Source organism: Triticum aestivum, chromosome 7B, assembly GCF_018294505.1.
Source record: "Triticum aestivum cultivar Chinese Spring chromosome 7B, IWGSC CS RefSeq v2.1, whole genome shotgun sequence".
Lineage (NCBI taxonomy): Eukaryota > Viridiplantae > Streptophyta > Magnoliopsida > Poales > Poaceae > Triticum > Triticum aestivum.
Genome location: NC_057813.1, coordinates 209431016 through 209458901, shown reverse-complemented (window position 1 = coordinate 209458901; position 27886 = coordinate 209431016).

Below are 27886 nucleotides of genomic sequence, written 5' to 3'. Positions count from 1 at the left end.
TCATGACGTTGCGGTTGTCTGTGTACTCGTCGGTTACGGGAAGCAGACACGCCCTCATGTCCAAGATCTGCCTGTAAATGTCGTAGCATGCGTATGCGTCCTTGGCCACGTAGGTTATGTAGGCCAGATTCAGAGGTACCTCCCATGTGTTCAGGTCCTTGGTATTGTCGTCTTCTTTCATGTTGGCGTATCAGGGGTCGATGATGGTCTCGGCGAGGTCAACCACAGAGTCCTTCTCCTGCCCGTTGCGGATGATCTTGTATTGCTTCTGGATGTCGACAAGCTTGTTGCACTAGATGGGAATCGTCACGTTCTTCCTTCTCTCCACTGTAGCGAAGGTGCAGTCGGCGCTGCCAATGAAACGGGCGAATGCTCCAGAACCTCTGATGGCCCTGCAGAAGTGGTAGATGAGAACCTCGTCCCGCACACATACCAAGGTGACGGCGATCCGCTGGTGCCTGTCAGGAGACGAATGGATGGGCGCAAGGTCTAGTCCTGCAACCTTGTGCTTTATCGTCCTGTAGGTACTGCTTGAACTCGGTGAGGCAGAGCTTCACCGAGTCCGGATCGTTGGTGTACATCACATTCAACTTGGTGCAGCCATAGGACTGAACGGCGAACTCAAAGGGGAACTCCTTGCTGAAGTCCATATCCAGCAGGCTCACCCCTCAGATCGCCATTGGAGTCTCTTCAAGTGAATGAGTGCGTAGGCTACGATAGCAGTTTGTTTTTCAGCTCTTGGGGAACTGGATTCAACAGTAAACTGAGTGTGTACAGGCGACAACAGTTACTACCCCTCCCTCGTCCGCTGCACGCCCGGCAGAAGATGCACCCTCGATGCATTCAAACGCCTCCATTAAGAAACCTACTCCGGCCACACGTCGGTTCACGAGCGGGTCTTTATTGGTACTGTAATTACATGAGTTAGTGGTCACTTTAATTTAATTTAAATTAGCTTTAATAAAAATTTATACTTAAAACAACCAATGCATTGGCTCGTTGTATAGTTGCCAGAGGATCAACATGCATGACAATTAGAATTATTATTCTCAGGACGCACACGATCAGCACATTTGTCCCACTTTCACAAAGATAATACTACCAAGTTTGAACTATTTGTTATGGTTGTTGTCCTCTGCATCATCATGCCGTGTTTCCCAGCTTGCAAGATTCAGAACCAAAAAATAAGATCCAAATAATAAGTACAACAAAGATGCCTACACATCTCATTGATTCCCATCTTGCAAGATTCAGAACCAACAAATAAGATCCAAATAATAAGTACAACAAAGATGCCTACACATCTCATTGATTCCCAGCTTGCAAGATTCAGAACCAACAAATAAGATTCAAATGATAAGTACAACAAAGATGCCTACACATCTTATTGATTCCCAGCTTGCAAGATTCAGAACCAACCCATTAGAGCCTTTTGATAGTGAATATCGGGATTAAATCCATCTTGGCTAGCCATGTCATACAATCGAAGAACTTGGCGAATGCTCTTGACTGTCACAACATCTGTAGTTGAGTATTCCTGTTTGCACAACACAAACAAGGAGAGCATGATTTCACTTTAATAGTGGCCTCCTTGAACTCAACCTACAACTCCACTTGGATGAGGCCTGCCTAGAGTTTCATGATTCAATTCATGTGCATGTTTCTGCAGTTCACCTGAAATGAAGCAAAGATTGCATCATTCAGCTGGCAAGAAGTACTTGCTCTCGTGAGCTGGCAGGTTCTTCTTTGGTAGTTGCACTAAAATTGAGGAACATTAAGGTTGGCTGTCTGGCTCATGTAAGGTGCAGCTATAATTTTCTTATCCTTTTGTGCAGTTCCACTAAAATAAAGTGCCATTGTGGTGACAGTGACGGCTCATCTTGCAAAGGCTAATAGAATGTTGCACGAGATTACCAGCAGAACTTGACGGAGATTTTGGAAACTCAAATCACCATTTTGTGTAGTTCCACCAAAATTGAGAGATGTTGCCCACGTGACATTTTAGTTGAACTACACAAGACACTCATTCCAAAAAAAGTGTTTTGTGTAGTTCACCAAAAGGTCACAATAGCAACAAGGTGAAATGGATATCCCTATCTGCACAAAAAGATAGAACGTAAACAGTTGCTGGTCAATAAGAATATACGAAACATATAGAAAATGAAAAGAAGCATCTTAATTATGTTAATGGCAATCATGCAAGGACAGTAGAAATTTTAAAACCTCAGCAATGCTTCATGTTACCAGAAGCATTACGATCAACAACGAGATTCCTAAAATATGGGATTACTTTAATGGTGGCATTGCTTGTTTACCAGACACAGTAAATCAACAGCAGCTAAAGAGTTGGTTTAAGGGCATGGGACCGTGGGGACACCAGGACACTCAGCAGCGTAAAGGAGCAACTTACTTATCATACTGGGGAAAACAGCAGGAGTGCCATTTGTAACACAGTTTAATTGCATCTTATCACTGGAGGCATTAGATTAACAATAACACTGGTTAGACATGTCCCTAAGGTAACAGTGTGATTGCTTTATTTTACATGCACCCTTACATTAACAACAGGAAAAGGTTGGTATAAGGACATGCGACAGTGGACGCATCAGCACAATGTACCTACAAGGAGGCATAAAGTGGTGATGCCGAGTTTGTTCATGCTATGTGAGGGCAGCAAACCTAATCCTGGAGAACTTGTACTATGCGAGGCCAGCAAATCTAATCCTGGAGACCTTTTACTATGTGAGGGCAGCAAATCTAATCCTAGAGACCTTTTACTATGTGAGGGCAGCAAATCTAATCCTGAGACCTTTTACTATGTGAGGGCAGCAATTCTAATCCTGGAGACCATTTACTATGTGAGGGCAGCAAATCTAATCCTGTACATACTAAGTTGACTTGTCCACCAGCCGCCACTTTCTATCCTTTTTTCAACCAATAATAGATTTGTTCCTTATCTAGTTTGTACTGCATTTTCCCATTATTTCCCTTTTCAGCCAAGAGACAGGTTGGGTATCCGGTCTCTACTACTTTCACCATATTATTTCCTCTTTGAATCAAGTCCTAGATTCATGCTACAACTTTCCCCCCTTTCTTTGTTGTTTGAACAAAGCCCTAGATTCGAATGCATGAAGTAGCTTTGCCTCTAATAATACTAAAAATTTAGGTGGCTTTGGAGGAGATGATGGGAGTACAAAAAGATGCACATGTAGACACGCGGGGAGCTGGGGCAGTAGAGCAAGGCCGCTTTCGAAGAACTTATACCTGAGGGTCGCCGGGATGTCGGCGGAGGTAGGTCAGATCTACGGACAATACGGCAGGGAGGAAGAAGGGTCGGAGGACCTCCCGACCCGGCGCTATATCAGAGAGAATGGCACATGAAGAGGATTGGGCCCCTCCGGCAGCTGTGGGTTTCCTCCCTCGGCAGTGATGACCGCGTGAACGATGCACCTTTTAGTCCTCTACACACACCGCCCGAAGGGATCCGGCCGGATCTGTGACCAGCGGTGAGCAATGAGAAAATGTTGCTACCGCTGTATTGTTTATATCTGGAGAGGATGAGAGAATGGGAGAGAATGAAGAGAGGAACCCTAGTAAAGCAAGCGCTCAGGCCCCTGCGTACATATATAGTGGAGTGATTATCTTTTTCTCTCCACAACAAGCGTTTCAATTTGTGTACGTGGCATTAAAGAAAAGAAACTCTCTACTATTTAAGGTGACTACTGTACGACTCCTACTTACTACTAGTAGTAGCACTAGTATTGTTCACTTGTGCTCCCCGCTCCTCCATACATTGAACAACCCCACGGGTGAATAAACATACTATAAGTATTTATATAGAATGAACAAGCTCGAACTATTTTCGCGTAGTTAAAAGTTGAGGGCAGGGCTTTTCCCGGGCAGTACGCGCGGCAGTTTTCGGGTAGGCGGTTTGACAGAGAGGCGAGGAGGGTGAGCGAGTGGTGGATTCTCAATCACTAGCAAGATGCCCATGCGTTGCATGGAACATCAAGATGCATTTGTATGAGTAGTTTATCTTGTGGGAGAAAATGAAGAACGAGGGAAGGCCGTATTTGCAAATGTTGAGTGGCTGTGAGTATCTTTTTGCAAAATTTCCATTTTTCCTTCCTATCCGTCAGATATAAATCGGATGGCTTATATTGCAGGATGGCAGGCACACCATCATCACCAACTCTGTTTTTATAAGAGTATAGATAGATAGAGATAATAGTAGAGATACTGCTGGAAAGGTTGGGCTGTGTGATTTGACGGCGCGTTACTGCTGGAAAGACTTGTGATATGACCACTCACTATAATCATGAATTACTGGCGCTCCCTTCCGTTCCGCGCTCTAATCTGGTGCATGACATGTCAACCGGGATGCTGGCTCTCCCACATGTCGGAGTAGTAAGAAGGAGCAAAGAGTGATGCGGTATATACTAGTACTACTACTACTCAGGTCGGAGGAGTGCGAACCACGGCAGCCCAGTGAACCAGCAGTGCGAACCGTGGCAACCCAGTGAACCAGCAGTAGAAAACAATGTGGTGATATGGCCATAAAAAACAATGTGCTACGGTCCACACTGTAGCATGTACAGTAACACTCATCTTTGTTTGGATCCCTGAGTTAGAGCTAGTTTGGGTTGAAATAGCCTCAAATTATCTAAACACGAGGGTTAGTTCGAGATAGTTTGCTCTAACCCAGTTAAAAAAATTAGCCCGGTGGAGTGGTTATAATTGGGTTAGTTATCCTCGGGCCCACTAAAAGAGAACTAAAAAAAATCTCCCCTGCCCGAACCGGATCGCTCCCCCCTCTCGCACGACTCCTCTCTGTTCCCCATAGGGCCACCCGCCCAAGCGCCGCTCGCCCTCTCTCTCCTCCGGCTGCCCTCAATCTCCTTCCGGCCTCCGCCACCCTACTCCGGCCGCCCTCTCCCTCTGGCCTTTGAAGGTCGCCCCGCTCCCCCCTTCACCGGTCGTTTTTCTCCCTCTGTCGTGCGCGGCAGCGACGCATCTACCAGGGAGGTCGCGAGAGGGATGAGTTTTTTTGTTCCTTCTCTGTCTCACAGCCATATCATTGATCTTGCTCGCTCTAGCACTAATTCTGATTTGGAAAAGTAGATCCTGATCAAACTTGGTATAGATTTGTGGTGCACGCATGGAATTGTTTGATGCTGCTTGAGGAGGTAATAAATCTTTCTAGAGGCCCAAAGATTCAGTTCACCTTTCTAGGTATTTCAATTTCAGGCTTGCTTATTTCAAGAGGCCCAAAGATCCCGTTCACCTTTCTAGGTATTTCAATTTTAGGATTGCGTTATTTCTAGAAGCCCAAAGATTAAGTTCACCTTTCTAGGTATTTTAGTTTCAGGCTTGCATTATTTCTAGAGGCCCAAAGATTAAGTTCCCAGTCGGCGGAAGCGGCCCTGCTACCCATGCCGGTGTCGACCTCAACTCACAAGGGCCGGCATCAGAGGGGTTCCCGGGGCTTGGGCTCTACAGAGCCTTGCTCTAGAGAGACGATGGCGAGCTCCCTCCCTATCGTGAATGACTTTCGTGATGAGTTAGCTCATGCTTTGTTTCATGGAATGTTTTTTGTGAAGCTTGACTAGCGACTTGTATGTTTAAGTGGGATATCTCATTTGTATGGACAAAGTAAAAATTATCATGTTTTGCATGCTTGATTTGTAAAGATGGTTCGTTTATGTCAATTGTGAGCGGGAGGAGGCCACAGAAGAGCCAGCCACACCAAATCTGCCAGGAAATAGGGTCCAAAGTAGTCAAATGATTGAGAAAGAGCATTTATTGTCAATCTAACCCTGCCATCCATACACCTCTTTGGTTTAGAGTTAGTTCAGGGTTAGAATCTAACTCTAATCTCTAACTGTGTTAGAGTTCTCCTCGTCTCGGTTCATCGCCATCATATTTTCCCCATTCCTGTGTTTTCAGTATCCTGTGAATCAAAGAGGCCCTTTTTTTGCCGGAAAAATCAAAGAGGCCCTTAGACTGGTTTAGGTCCGGTCATTTTTTATAGACGTGTTATGTCCAAAATTTAATAAACGTGCTCCGGTTTCTACGAAAATAATCTGGTTTCATGTAGTAATTCATTCATTTATTTATTCTTCTGCGGGGGGTTTGCATGTAATTCGTGAGGTCTGAAATGTAAAGTACCCCGGCATATGCTCCGAGTCGTGCATGCACTATGACCCAGATGCTCTATGTCCCACATGTCGGCGAATGGGAGCATGTGGAAATAGCGTAGGAGTACATATCGGAGGATAAGGCTGGTTGTAATGGGTAGTAAAATCATATAGTAGTATCATGCATATGTTACTAGTGTATGATACTACTTCCGTAATGCGTAGTATCATAGGTTAGTACCTTAGGTTGCCTTCTTAATTGTCATGCATGACACAAAGTAGTACATCATTTAATATGATACGGTATCATAATATGATACTACATCCTCTCTTTCCTCATTTAATTATGTGCCACATAATCCAAAAAATCTAGTTGGCATGCATGATACCGCTTATGATACTCCCATTACAACTAGCCTAAATGCGTGAAAAAATATGTACTGTGAAGCATAGCTGCGGTTTGAAAAGGAGACCTAAAGTGATGACAGCTATAGGTCGCACGAACCCAACTAGTGGTACTACTAGACATACGACTAATTTTTCCCTCAAAAAAAAGAGGCACGAGTGCTCAGTACTCCTATTCTATCAACACGAGTCCCATCTGACAACAGCGTCCGTGCTACAGCTAGCTCTCCTCCCTCGTTTCTCTCTTCTAATTCTAAACTCGGCTGACGCCCAGTGGGCGGGGTGGGTTTGCTCAACTGCGGCCCCACCTCACAGTGAAAACATTACGACTGGAATAAAAATGCCATATACTCCCTATGTTCCTAAATATAAGCCTTTGTAGATACTATTTCAAATGGAATGCAACATACAGATGTATGTAGACATAGTTTAGAGTGTAGATTCACTCATTTTGCTCCGTATGTAGTAGTCACTTGCTGGAATCTTTAGAAAGACTTATATTTGGGAACAGAGGGAGTACTATACTAATAAAACATTAAGGCCACAAGGCGATGAGTGTTGGACTGCTCGTTACAGGAGGCAAGAAGAAGAGATGCATCCATCGACGATGTCCACCTCCTCGACTCAGGGCGCCGGCCCACAGAACGGCGCCTAAGTAGCAGCGGCTTTCATGGCCAGGTCGACGTGCTTCTAAACAATGGCGTCGAAAGATTCCAGCCGCTAGAAGAAGACCAACGTCTTTCTGTCCTTGCTTGCCTTGTAGTGGCCTATGTAGACAATTTCCTCGTAGACGTGGATGTGCAGGTCAACGGTTTCTTGCATGGCGAGGCGCTGCCCAGCGAGCACGGCCTCGAGGTGCACATTCTTCGTCGCAACCTCCGGCACATGCAGGGTCACCCGGGATTGAAAGAGTTCGTCACCATGGAGGCCGATGAGGGTGGCAGGCAATGAGGAGCCTGGGTGCGCGGGATGGAGCAGTACGGCAAGGTCGTCCGCATGCTTCTTGACGGCGTTGAACTTGCGGATGGAGTTGACCATCATGTAGTCCATGCGAGAGGCGAAGCCGGCGTCGGCGAGGGCTGCGATGCCGGCAGTCGCCAGCACCATCTGGAAACGCTGCGCGGTGCTGGGCCGCAGGCCGGCGCCTTGGATGATTTGGCACAGCCGACTACCGCTCGTGTCCATCGCCTCCATTGGTGCTTGTGGCTTCTGGTCACTTGGTCTTGGATTGGAGCGAGCAATGTTGCGCAGAGACTTGGGAGTAGATGGAGTGGAGTGGTGGGGCGCCTTTAGGCCCCTCACAATGCTCCACCTTGTACAGGTGCTAAGCCCTCCACGTAGGCAAAAAATATGATGTGGAAAATTATTTAAGAGGAGAGAGCTGAGTGTGGTGACACCAGGAAGAAACAGTGCTAAGCGCGTGAACCTATGCAAAACATTTAAAAGAAGGAAGCCCACCAATACATGAAGAGATTTAGTTGCTAAATCATTAAATGAAGTAAGCTTAGCAACCATAAGCTAAGCACCTATGCATTGGGAAGTATAGTTGCTAAGCTATTTAATATTCTTAGCACCTCATCTAAGCACCCATGCATTGGCAGCAACCTTATATGAGAGTCCAAACTCTGTTGCATTCACATCATGCTAGCTCTATTCTGCTTCTCCCATTAATTCCCTCTGCATGTAATTGAGAATGCATCATTGACCGTTCAACCTCTCGGGAACCGCTACGCTCTCCCTCCTTGGCATTCAAGCACCTATGGAGGCGACTACCACTCGCTTCTATCGCGTGTCAGGAGACGTTCCCCTCGACGACGAGGTGCCTATGGTGACTTCGTAAATTTCAAGATGATAGTGCCGCGCGTGTGTGCGTTCATAGGGGTGAGTGTATGCGCGTGTATATGAGCGCTTGCGTCTGTACTGTCTCAAAAAAATATAAATGCGTGTCAAAAAGAGACTAGTCAGTATACTCAATATTGTGCACCTCGGAGAGGAAAACGATAGAACTAGGTATTTATTTACGGTGCAGATTCACTCATTTTGCTCCATATGTACTCCGTCTCGTAGTATAGTCACTTGTTGAAATCTCTAAAAGGGAAAATACTCCTTTCTGGTTTACAGGGCTATGCTAGCAAGTAGTTGTACGCACTAGTACAATAGTGGGCTCACATAGCAATTTTGTCTCATGCAAGAGCCTGGCTATATGCGTGCTCCAATGTTCGCAACTGCCACGTTCGGGTTGCGCTTGGCTCTTCGCCTCTTTGAGAAAACGAACAATGATGTTACTACTACTGTTTCTACAGTGTCGAATCCACTGCTGCATGTCCGTCCACCACGAGCGGGAGGGATAGCTTGTTGTAGAAGTACTATAAGCAAAAGCTTGTCCTCGTTTGCGACCAACCGCGCGCATGGGCGAGGGAGAAGGCGTGTAGTAGTAAAATCAAGCTTCTCCTCGTTGTACGAGTTGATGTGACACATCATAGCACTAGCCCCACATGCTTGCCTCTAAACTTGGCTGAAAGACCCGTAGTGTACAATATATTTGCTGCAACCTCTAACATTTACCCACCTAACAGTGAAAATGTTAAGACTGGAATAAAAATGCCATATACTCCCTACGTTCCTAAATATAAGCCTTTTTAGATACTATTTCAAATGGAATAAAACATACAGATGTATGTAGACATAGTTTAGAGTGTAGATTCACTCATTTTGCTCCGTATGTAATAGTCACTTGCTGGAATCTTTAGAAAGACTTATATTTGGGAACGGAGGGAGTACTATACTAATAAAACATTACGGCCATGAGGCGATGCAGTGCTGGTTACAGGAGGCAAGAAGAAGAGATGCATCCATCGACAATGTCCACCTCCTCGACTAAGGGCGCATGGGCGAGGGAGGAAGGCGTGTAGTAGTAAAATCAAGCTTCTCCTTGTTGTACGAGTTGACGCGACACATCATAGCACTGGCCCCACATGCTTGCCTCTAAACTTGGCTGAAAGACCCGAAGTGTACAATATATTTGCTACAACCTCTAACATTTACCCACCACAATCACCAGGGTGACAGGTACGGCCAGAAGACTATTTTAATTTTTTTTAAACTTCGAGACGGCCACATAGCATGGAGCCGACCCCAACGATTTTAAGCTTACAGGCACGGTACACACTATCCTAGACTATTCTACACATGAAACTGCCACACGAGCGTCCGGGCTGCGCTTCGCTCTTCGCGTCTTCGGGAAGTCGAACAATGATGGAGTACTACTGCACTGGAGGAGTACTACATTATGCTTCTAGCCATCTGACACCGATTGAACTGATGCATGTCCACCGCGTGCGGGAGGGAGATCGTGTAGCGAAAGCTTCTCCTAGTCTTGCCAGCCACCACGCTCATGGGCGAGGGAGGGACGCTCCTGCCTTTGCGTGTATGGCATGTGGGCCCGACAGGTGGGTGGCCAACCTGTCATACAGCTAAAGGCAGGTGCAATTAAGTCCGCGAGGGAGAGGATAATCAAACTTCTCGTTGATGTACGAGTTGACGCGACACATCAAAGCACTGCACTCGATATATTTCAATAATTTGTGGTTACCGATGCATTAATTACAACGCATGCATGCATGCCGTGATTCTCCTTTTGATACTTGCATGTGTTGATTTAATGCACCTTGAAGTAGTACTCCCTCCGATTTCTAAAACTTTCTCTTGTTTTTCTCAGATTAGTCTACGCGTCCGTGTTGGTTTCCATCTGTGCCCCCGCTCGATTAGTTTTGCCCCCATTAATCGCGCCAGTTTCCAAAGCAGAAAATGTCTACAGGCAAACGCATGCAGCGTCGGATGCGGCTTGACCGCCTGGGGAAGCCAACTCAAGCGAAAAGGAAGGAGGACCAGCCAACCATTGCATGCGCATTTACTGTCGATATTTATGCAGCTTACTCATGCGCAGGGGCAAATTTGTCCAGAAAACTCAAACTAGTGCCTTCCTTGGTATGCGGCAGGAGAGTTATGCGTAGCGTATAAAATATGTGACGGTAAAGCTTTGTAATGCCCCGGCCCAAGCAAGAGATGGTTGTGCACGAGGAGGGCGAGATCATGCAGACGGAACAGGAACCGGCGAGGGAGCTCACTAAGGTCTCGATGGACCTCACCGTGCTCCACTGCCCCTTGTGCCTCCGCCCCTTGACGCCTCCAGTGTATGAGGTTCAAATACACCTCCTCCGTTCGGCTGATTGAGCAAGGTGCAGGTTTCTTGATTGATGTGTTGTCCGATTGATTTCTGCAGTGCAAGGGAGGGCACCTGGCCTGCGCGGACTGCCACGTCAAGCGCCCCGGGAACCAACGGCAGTGCCAGAAGTGCGAGCGCGGCGGTGGCTTCGACGTGCGGAACACGCTGATGGACGCCATCGTTTCGTCGCTGAGGGTGGAGTGCCCGCATGAAGGCTGTGGGCTCTACGTCCCTTACCACAAGCTCGCCGATCACCAGAGCGTTTGTCCGCTCGCGCCCTGCAAATGCCCCATGCCCGTATGCGGCTACGAAGGCCCGCCGCCAGTGCTCCACCACCACATCAGCAACGCGCATCCCATGCCCGTGCACAGGATCCAGTACGGCAAGGTGCTCTAGCTGCAAGTGCCACCGTCGGAGCCACGACTCTTGCTGTTCGCAGAGGAGGACGGCCACACGTTTTTCTTGGTCGGCGGCGTGCTCGACATCGGCGCGCCTATCTCTTTGTCAGTGGTCTGCATCAGAGCGGGGGCGTCCCCACTTCCGCACTACATGGCAAAGCTGTGGGCGAACGGCCCACCGGGGGTGCCCAAAGGCACGACCGACGCCGTCAAGGTGGAAATGGAGGTGACAACCAACAAGGATCCCGGCAACGTCAACGTGCAGGAGCTGACCTTCTTCAGTTCCGCCCAAGCTGCTGGCCCGGGCTAAGCTGGTGTCCCTCCACATTCAGATTGACAAGCTCACTTCCTAAATGTTTCTACAGTGCCTTCTATTTATCTTGGTAATATGCTAATATAGGGATTACCTCGGTCTTCTTTAGCTTAAGAAATGGTGGGTTTTGGTGGTGATGCAACAATTACTTCGACATCAGATCAGTAATTTCCAACAGTTGAACGGATATTTTGTGTCTGTTGGATATAAAGTTCCTTTGGGTAAGATGTACTAGACAAAAGGAGATGTATGTAGACGTATTTTAGTTCTAGATTCGTCCCTTTTTATCCATTTTGATGACAAGCACTCCCTCCGTTCCACAATACATGCCTTCCATTTGTCAAAATATAGATATATCTAGACATGTTTTAGTATATAGGTACATCCATGATAGAGCCAGTCGGATGGTTGAGAACACTACAATTCGTAGCTACAGATGCGTGTGCGACTCCCAAATGCAGAGGCCGGGGGTCATCATCCTCCTTTCCGAGAAAAAACAGACGCGTGTGTGAGAGGACGAGTGCATGCGTGCACCTCTTCTCTTCCTGTATAACATACTAAACTTAGAGTGCATGTTTTTGTGGGTGGCACGATGGTGTGTACGAGAAGTCCCAAGAGATAGGTTTAATGCGTCTAAAAAAAGACTAGCCTATAGCTCGCCACGCGGCTATTCCTGTCGAACTCCCCATTAACCATAAGATATGTATATGACGGTGCAAGTTATTGCACGTACACAGCAGTAGAAAAAGAACTACTACACCACGGTCGAGAACACGTGCCCACGTAATGCCATCCAGGAATAGTACCGCAGTTCGAAACTAGAACCGTCAATAAATTTTGAGCTTGCGTCTCGTCACATTCCAAATTACTCCATGCTATATTGAATTGCAAACCTAGTCACACCGATCACAACCTAAACGGTTTCCCACTTAGGAGCGTATTAGTACTCGGTTATAAATACTAGTATGACAAGATGACTGCACACTCCTCCTCAACTCCTCATCCACAAAAACAAACAAGTCATTCAGCATCCTTCCCTTGCGTCTGCCATGGCCAGTGTGAGTTCTGGGTCGAGAGATTGCCACCAGGGAGAGGCGAGTATGGATGCGGAAGCACGAGAGATGTCCCGCCTCACTGCGAAAGCAGCCGACATGTCCCGCCGCACGGAAGTAGCAGCACAAAGGTCCCGCCGCGCCGCCGAAGCAGCACGGAGGTCCCACCACACCATCGATGCAGTAGACTGGTCCAGTCGCGCCGTGGAAGAAGCAGAGATGTCCCACCGTGCCGCGAATGTAGTAGAGATGTCCCGCCGCGCCGCGGCGGCCTGGGAAAATTTCTCGCGGGCAGGCGACGATTGTTACAGGCGCATGCATGCGATCGTCCATAGCCAGATGGATCAGATCTCCGGCTGGGCGAGGTTGCAGGACGACATGAAATCCTCGTTTGAACAGGCTACCGACGTCATCCGACAACTAAGTGAGGGAAATGAGAGGCTCCGGGCCGACGCGACCTGCTAAGGGCGAAGATCGTCCGAAGTGCAGACCAGCAGGAGGATACCAGTGCCTTGTTGAAGAGGACCGGCGTCATCGTCAAGAAACTTATGGACAAGAATGACATGCTCCACATCGAGCGCCAAAGGCTGGTGGAGGAATCCGTGGATGTTCTCAAGCAGCGTCTTGAGGACACGAAAGAGCTCATCGCCGCTCGCCGCGGAGACTAGTTCCGGCGGCCTGCAGCAATGCATCAAGAAAGTAGATATCAGCGAGCCAGATCCTTGTCGTCCTTCTTCTTTTGCACTTGTGTATTTCGGGCATAGCCGCATGTGGCTTTTTTAATTATCTTTCTAATTATGTAAGACAATTAATAGTCCTTATATATTCATCAGTCTTGCTATAAGTCGCAGTAGATGGTATATAGGTCCGTCGGATCTTACATCAAGATCCGTGCTTTCAGATTTTCTTTTTTCTCCCTTAAATCTCAGTCGAGTGAGACATAGCCACGCCATTAAATAGAGGCTCGGGCGCCATTAATGGAAACCTTGGGAGAGAGGTAGACGATAGATGGAGGTCAAAGGCCTCTCCTCCCGATAAGCACGTGCAATGGTCTGATCGCACGCCTCTCGTACTCAAATAGCTACCCTCCATGGCGCCTCCTAGCTAATAAAAAATGGGGACGCGTTGCGGCACGTAAATGGTAGTAAATAGAACCCCCACGGTTTCAATAATACTTGTGTTTCCGATTGTAACGTGACAGCACTTGTTCCAAAATGACTTTGTTGATTGTTAATGTGTGCGCCTTCGCAAATCGGACATGGCACCCAACCAAGTTTCATTATTTTCATGCATGTTTTTATTTATAGGAATTAAAAAACTAAGTTTCTCAAGTTTCCAGCCCAGCCATGACGCCCAGAATTTTGAATTTCATTCCCATTTCTTGCATGGAACCTAGAAATTTACCCGAGGACACACATGTGATTTTTCAACCAACTTTGGTGCACTGGAACATGTGCTTGTATTTCAAATTTGAATTATGCACACAAAGGTGACACGTTCCCTCTCAGAACGACGAGCCTTCTTGAGAGAAGCTCCGATTTGCAAGAAGCTTATACCCAAATTTGTTCCTATTCGGCCAAAAAAATTTACCACGGCATGGTACTACTATAACATGACACCATGCCAAGTATCATGATTTTAAAACCAAGTTTCTCAATGTTCTCGACCGAGCCACGATGCCCAGATGTTTGAATTTTATTCTCATTTTTTGCATGGGACCTAGAAATTCACCCGAGGACACAAATGTGATTTTTCAACCAACTTTGGTGCACGGGAGCATGTGCTTGTAGTTCAAATTTGAATTATGCACATTAAATGACCAAAAACTCAATTAATGTGTAAAAAGGACAAATGAAGCCAAAATGATTTCCAAAATTTAACAGGGCACTCATGTAGTTCTATGTTGCCTTTGTAAATAAACTCAAGGGGGACAACGTATATCATTTCGCACTCAAAGGTGGCACGTTCCCTCTCAGAACCACGAGCCTTCTTGAGAGAAGCTTCGGTTTGCAAGAAGCTTATACCAAAATCTGTTCCTATTCGGCCAATTCTTTTACCACAGCATGGTAGTACCATGACATGACACCCATGCCAAGTTTCATGATTTTCGGACGTGTTGTGGATTTACAAGAATTTAAAAACCAACTTCCTCAATGTTCTCGGTCGAGCCACGATGCCCAGATGTTTGAATTTTATTCTCATTTCTTGCATGGGACCTAGAAATTCACCCGAGGACACAAATGTGATTTTTCAACCAACTTTGGTGCACGAGGGCATGTGCTTGTAGTTCAAATTTGACTTATGCACATTAAATGACCAGGAACTCAATTAATGTATAAAAAACGACAAATGAACCTGGAATAATTCCAAAATTTAACATGGCACTCATTTAGTTCTATGTTGCCTTTGTTAAGAAACTCAAGGGTGGGGGGGGGGGGGGGCAGCGTATATCGTTTCCCACTCAAAGGTGGCACGTTCCCTCTTAGAACCACGAGCTTCCAAATCAGCCTAATTTTTTACCACAACATGTTAGTGCCATGACATGACACCATGCCAAGTTTCATGATTTCCAGACGAGTTTTGGATTTACATGAATTTAAAATCTAAGTTTCTCGATGTTCTCGGCCGAGTCACGACGCCCAAATGTTTGAATTTCATTCTCATTTCTTCCATGGGACCTAGTAATTCAACCAAGGACACACATGTGATTTTTCAACCAACTTTGGTGCATCGGAGCATGTGCATGCAATTCATATTTAGATTATGCATTTAAAAGTCCAGAAACTCAATTAATGTATAAAAAGGCCAAACGAAACAAAATTTAACAGGGTGCTCATATAGTTCTATGTTGCCTCTGTAAAGCAAATCAAGGGGGAGGCAGTGTATATTGTTTTGCACACAAAGGTGACATGTTCTCTCTCGGAACCATGAGGCTTGTTGAGAGAATCTCCGGTTTTGCAAGAAGCTTATACTAGAACTTGTCCCAATTCAGCCAAAAGTTATAGATATGAAAACTTGGTTTAGATTATCCCGAACATCTCGCTACCTAGACCAATAATGTACTATGATTTGAATTCAACATAAAATGGATACAAATATTTGAATTGGAGAGCGTATGGTACATGTAGTTCATAGTGAAATATGATTACTGCTATATGCATGCTTTTTGTTATCAAGATAATATTTAAATTATTGTATAACTTGACAACAATCGTATTCAAATAAGGAAAATTGATTCAAATTTAGTCCATATGGTAGATGACAATATATATGTTCACATGGTGGAGTAAAATGTTCATATATGATGGAAGATCAAAATGTACAACTACATCAATTATAAACCGCAAGGTCACCTAACGATATATTTGAATTCAACATAACGTGGATTAAAAAAATTGAAATTCGAGATCTTGGCATTTGTAATCATATAAAAAGGGACATTACTCTTTCTTTTGGTGGGAATTGATTTGTTTTTTGTTGTTGTTGAGGGAAGTGCGAATCGATTTGGTACTGTGCAGGGTAATATTGTTCTCCCGATTTTTTTTTACATTTTTCTTGTAGTTTTTTCAATGGCATCTATAGCAATATAGTAAAAGGGCACATGACTCTCTTGTGTCTTGTATGAATTGTTTTTTTACACGTTAAGTTTGTTCTGCCGAACAAGGAATCCGCACCTTGTTATCCCGAAATTTTCAAGCTCGAGTATCTTTTGTCTTACCTGCTTTGAAACTCCCGCCCCTTCAACCCGCGCCACGCCTTGTTATCCTGAAATTTCGACGCGTGCAAAAACTCCCTACTCATCCGAAATCAGTCCCGCAGCCCAGACACGCGAAATCTGCCTTCTACCCCTCAGCCAGAAATGAAGCTCCATGTCGCGGTGTCAAAACTGGTGAGGGTATGCTGGTAACTTACCCTACATTTCGGACAAGCGCGTCCCCAAGCTTGGCTCCCCCCTCCCGCTTCGCCCCCCCATTCGTACACCGAGGCCAACAAAACCCATGCTCTTTCGTCGGCCTCCCGACCGCCGCCCAGCCGGAGACTCTTCCCCAACTACTTCGTCCACCGCAACAGCTCGCCTTCCCTCATCCACCACACCAGATGAGGATCCTTCGTCGATCTTGTCGTCCCGCCGGATCAGCCGCCCCGTCCTCCACCTCCAAGGAGCTGCCCCGATGTTCGCCTCATCTATGTCGCCACCTCAATCCCCACAGTGCCGTCTTGACCTGCCCCACTGGAACCGCAGCACCCTCACCAATTCCTCCGATGAAGCCGAGGCCAACTCGGCGCCACCAATGAGGTTCTGCACTCACTGGTGCATTTTATCTTTTATTCGATCTCACGGGTTTGCCGGTGCTCGATACCAAGCAGACATGGTGGGTCTCCATCGACGGTGCCGTCGCCGGCCACATCATCCATGACGTCTCTCCCCCATGTCGTTGCTTCCTCGGCGGCGACTTCCACAACGGCACTAGATGCAGCTGCTCCGGCTCTCACTCGTGCTGCGGCTCTGTTCTTGCTGTCGGTCGCACTGCTGCACTGCTCTTGCTTTCGTTCGTGCTGCTGCGCTGCTCTTGCTCTCGCTTGCGCTGCTACTGCTGCTGCACGACCTTCGGCAGCTACAAGAGTTGCTGCTTTAGCACTCGCTCGCGGTGCTACTGCATGACTTGCTCTCTACTAGTGCGTTCCCTTCTCGAGTGTCTGCTGATTTAGATCACTGCTTCTCTGCTACTAGTGCTCGAACGCCCTAAACATCTATTGCAATGCTCTGCTACTAGTTAAATCAGTTTCGACAGTAAAATTTAGTTTCAACTGTAAAGTTCATTTTTTCAGTTAAGTTCGGAGTGAACAGTACTTACAACATCTGTCGGAGCGGCCGTGGCGCGGCTGATACGTTTTTCATCTAGCTCTTTTTGGTGATGTATTTTACATCATCTATCGCAGATGATATTAGGGTCCCACTTCAGATTAACATTTTCTATCTTGTCCTGCTTCAGCCTCGTTGCCGTACACCTCACCGGGGCTGCCCAATGACGGAACCGTCCAGCACAGCGGAGCAGTACCCTCGGCGCCATTTCCAGAGGCCTCAGATCTTATTCTCCGCCTCCGACAGTCACACCAGCATCACCATCCTCCACGTCCAACCCAATGATGCTGAGGTCCACAAGGCTATGCCAAAGAGGTTGTACACTCATCGCATCACTTTGTTACTCTGCATTTATGTCGATCCCTCAGGGATCCTTTGCTATGGAACTACTATTCGTGCAAATCTGTTAGAAGGAGTGGAGCAAAGCAAAACTGGAGGATTTTTTTCCTTTGGTGTCTCTTTCGAAGAAAAAACGTAGGAATTTTATTCACTTGGACGTCCTTTTCAAATTAATATGCATGAAGAACAGAACTAATTGCATTACTGGCATAATAAAATGCTTATTTTTTCATTTTCACGTGGTTTGACTTTAATTTGACCACGTTTCTCCATTCCTGTGTTCTTCCAATTCATTTGAACCAAACACCCAGGTTGACTGAAATCCTATGTTTCCTAATGCTCTGTTTTGCACGTGCATTCCTATCCTATTCCTGTGTTTTTCGTGTCCCTGCGTTTATAGAATCCTCCAATTCTAAGGAGCCCTTACAGATTTACTTCATTTTCAGATAGGCGTCAAAGAAAACTCTGTGTGTTATGTCCTGCTCCTGCCATGCCGTCATCCACCCCACCTGAGGTGCACCGTCGACAGAAGCATTCACAGCAGCAGAGATCCCCCCTGCAGACTTTCTTTTGCCGCCTCAGATCATCTTCCCCGTTGCCGGCAGCCACGCCAACTGCATTACCATCATCGACTGAGCAGATGAACTTGAGGACTACACAGTTCCGAAAGAGAGGTCGCAGTATTTCGTGTTTGCTTACGTTATACATCGGTTATTATTACCTGCTACATTATCGTTCAAACTTGAGTTTTGAAATGCCCATGGGTCTCATATCGAGCCAGCAACAAATAGTATATGTCTACTATCTGGTTCATCTGGGGTCTCCTATGTGGTTCATGTTGGGTGGGCAACAAACAATAGATGATCCATTGTCTATCTTTTTAAACTGAAGCTATAACCTACCTGCTATCATTAGTTTTGGATCCATCCACTCATTTGCTACCATCAGTCTTAATTTTTGCATGAACCCCTTAGGTCTTACAAAATCTAACTATTTTTTTATTATGCATGTCAGATATTGTACACAATCGTACTGAACATCTAGAGAAAAAGAGAAGACCATTGCGTGGGTATATAATGTCATATAGACGCTGCTCCATGGTGGGCGAAGCCCCCCCCCCTCCTACATTTCCAGATTGTATTCCAGAGGAAGATAACTGTTGAGATGGGGATTCAAAAGGAGCCGACCCCGCCTGTTTACCACTTGAGGTGTTTGCTCTAACCTGGCATGCTGATGTTGGTCGTATCATGCACATGGCGCCTTGCATTGCTTACATTATACCTCTTATATGTCATCAGCTTAGTTTAGATTTTCTTTGTGTGAATGCCACCTGTTTGGTTTCTATATCATACTCCCACCATTCCTAAATATTTGTCCTTTTAGAGGTTTGAACAAGTGACTACATACGGAACAAAATGAGTGAATCTACACTCCAAAATATGTCTATATATATCCGTATGTGCTAGTCCATTTGAAATCTCTAAAAAGACAAATATTTAGGAACGGAGGGAGTATATTTGAATTATGCAATGCCATCTTCTTTAGCCAGGCATCATATACGTGAATCATGCAATGCCATCCTGTTTAGCCAGTCATCGTATAGGTGAATTGTATCGTGCCATCTTTTTTTCTATAATGTATTCCATTTGTCATGTTTATACATTCATCTACTCTTCCTGTGCATCAGGTATTTGAGTCGGTCATGGGAAAATCTGGAGTGAAAAAAAGGTCTTCTGAGCAGCCAGTGCTACCTGTCGATACAGATTTCTTGCTGGTTACAGATAGCTCCTCAGAGGAGGATTCAGAGACAGATGACCAGTCGTATTCCCCTCCCTGAGGTGCATGCTCTAACTTGGCTGGGTTATATTGCTCATATCATGCATATGGTGTCTTGCATTGCCATGCCATCTGCTTAGATTAGACATGCTTTGTCTGAATGCCTCCTATTTGCTTTCTATATCAAATATGTGAATTATGCAATGCCATGTTTTTCAGCCAATTATCATATATGTGAATTATGCACCGCCATGTAGTCAGGCATCATATATGTGAATTATCTCATGCCATCTTTTTTTCATTACGTATTCCATTTGTCGACAATCTGTGTATATTGAACTACTCTTCATGTGTATTAGCCATTTGAGCCGGTTATGGAAAAATCTGGAGTGAAAACAAGGTCTTTAGAGCAGGCAATGGTACTTGTTGAAGCATATATCTCGATGGTTACAGGGAGCTCCTCAGAGGAGGATTCAGAGACAGATGACCAGTCCTATATCCCACCTGGGGTGTATTCTCTAAGTCGCAATGTTTTATATTTCTCATATGATGCATATGGTGTCTTGCATTGCTTAGTTTAGAGATCATACATGCGAGGGCCAGCTGCTTAGTATATGAATCAATTATGTCAATTATATCATGCCATCCTGTATACTTAGACAACATGTATGTGAATTATTTCATCCCAACCTATTTTAGAAAGACATCATATAGTTTTGTCATGTCATCCTGTTTAGGTACTCACCATATGTTGAATTATGCCATTATATCCTGTTAAGTTATCCATCATATATCTGAAACTGTGTCATGCTATCCTGTTTAGTTAGGCATCATATATGTGAAATTGTGTAATGTTGTCCTGTTTGGTTAGACAACATATATGTGAATTACCACATCTGTCTATCATAAAATGTCTGTACGTTCAATTTCTTTTCTTGTTTATCAGCCATTTGAATAGGAGGGGATGATGTATCTAAGGGAGCAAAAACCCGTTCTTCACAAAAGACAGTGCTACCCGTCGATGCAGATAGAACCATGGTGGTATTGGCCAACAAACTAGCCCCACCACACATAATCGAGACTCTTCCAGATTGCACACTTACACCGTTGGGCAGAGAACCAGCTACAACCCATCTAACCGCAACCCCATCGGATAGTAACCCACTTCTTGTTGACAAAGCACCATGTCCACCACAGAGTACCCCCACACGAGCAGTTTGTAAATCTACTGTAGTGCCCAAAGCACGAAGACCACCACAGCTAACCCAAACTCCACGTTTAAAGCAGAAGAGCAACTGTTCTTAGGTCAGATTCCGTAGCTATGGTCCATACTCCTTTGCTATTGCATCACTGTATTTACTCATACCAACTACTTTCGAATTTGAAGGATCCAATTGAAACTCCAATGGTGCAACAGGTATGCTTTAAACCTATTTCTCTAACTAGATTGATGTTCTAACTTCTTGCTCTATGTTGATTTCAGTTTATGTTGTATAAACAGTTATGTTCTCATGTGATGCACATTACAACTGCTGCCAATGTTGTGTAGTTTCTCACACTTATATTCTGTCTATGCTGCTGTGTCATAAAAATATATGAGTTGAACTGTGTCTCTATCTTGGTTAGGCAACATCAACTGGAATGATATGGACAATACAGTGACCATAGTACATAGATATATGTTTGTTTCATGTTGTTATCCTGTCCACCTTACTACTGAACCGGTTTACCAAAATGAGTTTCGTATACTACAAGCTAAACCTGTGATGTGTCTGCTTGTTTCTCTTGTAGTATGCAAACAAAATATTGGAGAAGAGCACCCCACTATGCAATGGTAGAGAAAGTAATGCAGATAAGGTTCAAGATAGTGAGACAACCCTGTTGGTCTCCAAGAAAGGTGATAAAAATGATCTTGTAGATAGTGAGAAAATCCCACAGTCCTGCGTTGATGTAGTGTTCGAGTTACTGGCCAGTACCGCTGGCACAAGCTCTTCGAACTCGCTGCCTGAATCACTTCGGCTTCTTCAGTCTCAGCTACAAGCTGAAAGGAATCACTCATCTGTGCTGCGGCAAGAAGCTGAAGGACTAAGGAAGTCCCTGCAGAATTCAGATGTGTACTTTCTTGTGCAACAGCAAGTGCTGGAGGATTTAAGCGCCAAACGAGAGAAAGTTAATAAGCTTGCTAAGCATCTTGCCAGCATTATGGGTACCCAGGATATTGTTTCTTGAGCTCTTCTGAAGTGGTTTTAGTTCTGGACTTGTATTGTTGCGTCGTTTATATGCTGCTTTGTTCCCTATATTTGCACTGGTAGCGAACTTTGATGCCCAGTGGATGTAATATGTGTAATAGCCATGATAGCCTAGGATAAGTTGCTTGCTTATTTATTTCCTTGTTGTCTTGTTTATTTGTTTTCTTGTAGTCAGTGCAGTTCTGTTTCCACGGTTTGCTAGTGGCCGCAATAACCTATTTTTTAAAACTAGGCCACAATAACCATGGGCTACATATTTACTATAGTGGCACTGGGCCTCCTACTGGCCGTAGAAACAATGGACTTCTACGGGCCATAGAAAGAATGGGCCTTTTACGGGCCATAGACACAATGGGCTTTCTAGGGGCCGTATCATCAATGGGCCTTATATGGGTCGGCCTATCGATCAGCAAAACATGGGCCAATAACAGACCGCATTATGGCCGTAAACGGGCTAGAGTTGGAATCATCCGTTCATGGGCCGACCATAACGGGCCATCGTTAATAGGCCGTATTTGATGATGCTATGAAAACGGCCCAACGTATTAACGGGCCACAAACGGGCCAACTGTAACAATGGGCTGAATTTGGCCCAGAAGCAGAAAATGACAGTAACGGGCCGTAAGTAACTGAATGCTGGAAATGAACCCAAGAATAAATGGGCCCTGAGAAGGCCGAAAGATAACATGGGCTGGAAACGGCCCAATGGAATAATGGGCCATTAATGGGTATAAAGTGATACACTGTTCATTACGGGCCAGTTTCACCACGGGCCGTTAATGGGTATAAAGTGATGCACTATTCATTGCGGGCCAGTTTCACCACGGGTCGTTAATGGGCCAAGAGTTACAAAGGGCCTCATATGGGCCGAAAGACGTCATGGGCCATACATGGCCCAGAAGTGAAAATGGGCTGGAATCATATTGGATGGCCCAGATGATGCTACTGGGCCTAATTCGGATAGGGCGTAATGGGCCTTGGGTTAGCGGGCTGTAAATGGGCTATATGCGAACATGCCGTTAACAGGCTTTCCATGGGCCGGCCCAACACCTTTTGACCAAGTCAAACGGGCCGGCCTTTTCACAGGAATGGGCTTCTGTTGGGCCGTGCCACGTGTTGACGTATCATAGGCGCCTTCTGTCCAATGAGTGGATGACATCTATCCCAACGATGAGCCGACACGTGTTTGCTCCAGCCAATGATAATTTTACACGTGGAAAATCCACATTGGTCGGGGCTGTTAACGGGTTATCGGATCCCAAACCCGACCCGATAGCTTAACGGCGTTCCGTTATGGTGGATGCCACGTGTCGGTCACCCTTGACGAAAGCACTTCTGTGACGCGCGATTTATCGTCATGGAAGTGGACACTTCCGTGATGATAATTTTGGAAATGTCATGGAACACTTTTACGACAGCACAGGTATGACTATCTTGATTCTGTCATAAAATCGTCATGGATGTACATGCATGACAAAAAACGCGACCTACTGTGGCAAACACGTATCATCACGGAAGTGTATTTTTTTTGTAGTGAAGCTTGTCTAGTCGGACGCGCACACAATAGCATCTCCCAAAAAAAACATTATGTGATCTAAAACTACCTCTTCGTGAGATCCCAAATCCCCTATAAATACTCCACCCCACGCCTCCCACCCCATGCCTCCCCACCTCACACATCCCATACCTAGCCTTCCATGACTACACCGAATTACCACCCCACGCCGTCCAAAGTAGCTCCCAGGTCGGTGAAACCGACGGAGCTGTCATCTTCGAAGCCTGCGTCAGTGAATCCTGAAATGAAAGAGAAGGGCATGTCAGAGAAGCCGATGAAAGAGAAGGGCACGTAGTAGAAGCTGCGAAGCAAAAGATGAAAGCGAACGGCAATGGAGTCGGTCGCCATCGAGAGAATCCTCCAGTAACGATTGAGATACTTGTATTCTGCATACTCCCTCCTTCCCAAGTCTGCATGCAATCCCATAATTTACCCTATTTTACCGAAGGGAGGTGGGTGTGTGTAGAAAGAAAACAAAAAAAGGACAAAAAAAGGCTTGCACGAATCTTAGCATAAAATCAATGACATAGGACTTAGATGTGCAATAAAATCAGGGTTATCGTCTCTGTTTATATGCCTTAAAATTTGGAAATTGCTAATTTTTTGGCATAGGCTTTCTAAATGAGTTCTTAATCTCCAGTGATTGAAACTGTTGGTGATTCCCCTTAATTTTGCATGGCCTTTACTAATTGATCTTTTTTAATCTGATCGGAACTAAGGAGTATGTGCTCTTGAATGCTTGCAATGGAACTGCTACATTTCTTTTTCGAGATTATCTATAAACTATTGATCTTCTGATCATGTATGTAATTATTTTCGTAAGCGTGACACCTGAAACTTTAGTAGTGTACATAGACCGAAGTCTGCTCTTTCTACTAAAAATCAATACTATTATCAGTCAATTTGCCGACAGAGATAGCTTGTTTTTCTATATCTGGTGTTCATTATATGGCCCAGAAGCTCTATGATTTCATGCAGTACTGTAGAGCACAATTTTGATATTGGCATAGATTAGATCTAGTCGGTTCTATGCGTGTTCAAATGAATACCATACAAAATCTAATCACACTATTTGTACATATAGGGAACTCAGGTTGCTTCTTTGCTGCAATACGAGAAGTTCATAAAAAATTTAAACACATAGCGACTGACGTACATCAAGTTGATTGGACTGGGTGAACGTCTCAAGACTCCTGACATGAGAATGAGACGTCTACTATGCCAGGCCATCGCTTATTCATATGATACAGAGCAGGATGCCTTTATAATTAATGGGAGACCATGTAGGATCACACTAAAAGATGTGGAGCATACAACAGGCCTGCCCTGCATGGGGAAGAATCACGTCTCTTCAAATCACAACGATACTTTGGAGTTGTGGAAGGAACTGAAAGACCCTAGTGACACAAAAGTAACTTTGAAAGGATTGTTAGCCAAGATGAAAGGCGACAGGACACCTAATTTTGTCAGGCCATTTGTCTTGTACACCATAGGCAAATATGTATGCCCGACAACACAGCAGTATGTGGACAACAGATATCTTGGGATTGTTAGAAACGTTGAGACAATAAAGAGCACCAATTTTGGACATCTTACGCTTGACCATATTATGGCTAGCGTCAGGAAATTTGTAAATGGTGGAGCAAATCTAGAGGGCAGCCTACCACTACTACAGGTAATACAATCATTATTAACATACCATACATTTAGTTTTATGGAAAATTGGCTAAGCTGTTTTTGTTGTAATGCAGACGTGGTACTACGAGAAGTGGAGGGTGCACCAATTGGATTCTACCATCTCGTATGCATCAAGGTTAAGGCCGCTGATCCAAAACTGGAGTGACGAGAAGGCACAGAAGGTTGACAACATAATCAACAAAAAATATATAGGGGTTGGAGAGGTAAAGTGTTAGTACTGTGCGCCTGGATTATGTACCATATGTTTTGAATGATACTAACGACACTAACATATAGTATGCCGATGACCTGTTGCGGCCTTTCAATCCGCCACCAGTTGGGACACCGGTCAAACCAAAGAATGACGGTCAGGTAAATGATGAACATCACACACAAATATATATTGTATCTTTGCAAGTACAATCGAAGTCATATGCTCCTAATTGCTTGTAATTTGCAGGATAAGGCACTCATGGGCCGTGTATTGGCTGATTTGAAAGAAGTTGTCTCCATTGTGCGGGAGGCTAGTGCACAACAATTTGATAGGATGTGCACCCTTGGAAAAAATGGACGAGTGCCTTAGGCGTACCCTTGCGAACGGCAGACGCACGGACGACCTCATCACAAAATTCAATGTAAGTATACCATTGTGAGTTTCTATAAATAATTTTACTATCAATACTCTCCACACTAAAACATTTTTTAAAGAACCACCACTATGGTATATTTGATGTTGATCGCCCAGGAGTTGAGGACATACAACTATCTGACCTGGGAGTACCTGTGGACCCAATGGAGTTCCCAGGAGAGAATACTACTTGCCAGCAAAAACAAAAAGATGACAAGGAGGTCATTGCCAAAGGCATTTCCGGTAAGGGAATACAAAAAGATTACATGGATGCCCCCAAGAAGAATGTATCTGAAGATTTGCAGCCTGCTCCTAGTTTGCAATCGCGAAAGCATTCAAAAGCCAAGATTAGCCTTGAAGCTTTCATGGTGATACACATTTTAGATCTAACTGATTTTGTTTTAAGTTAACGCAGATTCGTGGCTAACATATGATCTTCCACATTCAGGATGAAGAAGACAGAGTTGTTGCTGCAGCTTGCAAGGAGAGTCTCAAGAATGTTTCACAGCTTTATAAGGAGGTGGATGCATCGCAGGGTGCTCTGAGTTTGGATTCGCGAAAGCCTTCCAAATCCACCACAAGCCTTGACGCTTTCCTGGAGATGCACATTTTGCAGTTAACTGGTTTTGTTTTTTCTATTTCGCGTAGATTGCAAGCTAACAAGTGCGTCATTTTGAATCACAGGATCCTCTGAATTTGAGGCACAATGAGAATGTGCGAAAGGAAGAAGAAAGAAGAAATCAAGATGATGAAGATGTCAGTATTGAGGTGGGTGGAGAGGCAGGTACCAAAAGCAACCACCGGTCTACCAAGGCTAAGGGAATAAGGGAGTCGGAAGAGCCCCATGTCTTCCCAGTTGATGAGGACAACTATGATGATTCTTTAGCAAAGCAGCGACAAGATAGTGGGGTTGATTCCATGCTACCAACTTGTGCGAGCAGCCGGAAAAGAGTGGCATCTTCATTATTGTGCAATGAAGATTTTGTTCTGTATGATAGTGATAAGAAGAGAAAGAAAAACAGGACTCCATCGGAGTCTACCAACGATTCTAAGGACACAAAGAATACAAAGAGGAAAAACCGTGCAAGCAATTTAAAAGATACAAACACAGGTGCTTTGATGCTGGAGACCAACCTTGACAAGTTTCGATAGATTTATGTGGCGGAAATAATCAACACCTCAGATCTTGATAATCAATTGGTGGTAATTGATGACATTGTTCTGCTACAGAAGCATTTGCAATGCCTCACCATGACAGATGTAGTCGAAGATGACAAATGGTTGGGTGACGAAGTAAGATATTTTCCCAAATTAGTTTATCAATTTTCTTTTGCACAGTACAATTAACTTGAATTTTTTTTGAATGCCACAATTAACTTGAATTTTGTTTTAGTTGGTTGATGATGTGATTCAGATCATGCGTCATGATCATCCTAATGACATAAGGGATGGGCAGTTGGTTTACATTGAGAGGGTGGCCGGCGTCACTATGCTCAAAAGAGATGGTAAGGTAGAGAACTGCCATGAGGCCGCTTTGGCGGGCATTCATGGAACAACAAAAGGAGACAACTACCTCAGACATGATTTTGTACCATCTCACCATGACATAAACACATTTATTTTTCTAATTATTTTGCATGTTGATGTAATCAAATTTGCTGTCCAGGTTTTTCTGCCTATGAACATGGCGAACACCCACTGGTTCCTTGTGGTTGTAAACCCTAGAAGGAGGGAGATTTAGATTCTTGATTCACTTTTTGGCTACCTAGAACGCACACAAGTGGTTCATGTGGTGAGATTTTAAACGTCTTTCAATATAACACATGATTTAGCATCATACCTAGCCATGAATTGTGAGCAACTTCTCATACCATGGACTTTGGCAGATACGTGGGGTGGAAGCACATCTGAGAGCATCGCTGCGAATCAATGGACCATAAAGCCATGCATGGAAAGACATTAACGCGACCCAATGGACAGTAAAGCATGTGCCTGTGCCAAGACAAGATGACAAGTCAGTCAACAGTATTAGCTTCTAATTATGTTTTTCACGTGAAATGCTGCTAACAGAATTAATTGTTGTTGTTCTTCTTGTGCACTCTACATGCTGAAGAACATCGAATTCTTTACGGGAGAATATCTTACACTGCATTATGACCAAGTACGCAGAGTAACACCTAAAATTTTGTCAATTTTGTAAACATATGGAACGATAGTAACATATCCTCCCATGCAGGCATACATCGACAATTATAGAAGAGAGCTGCC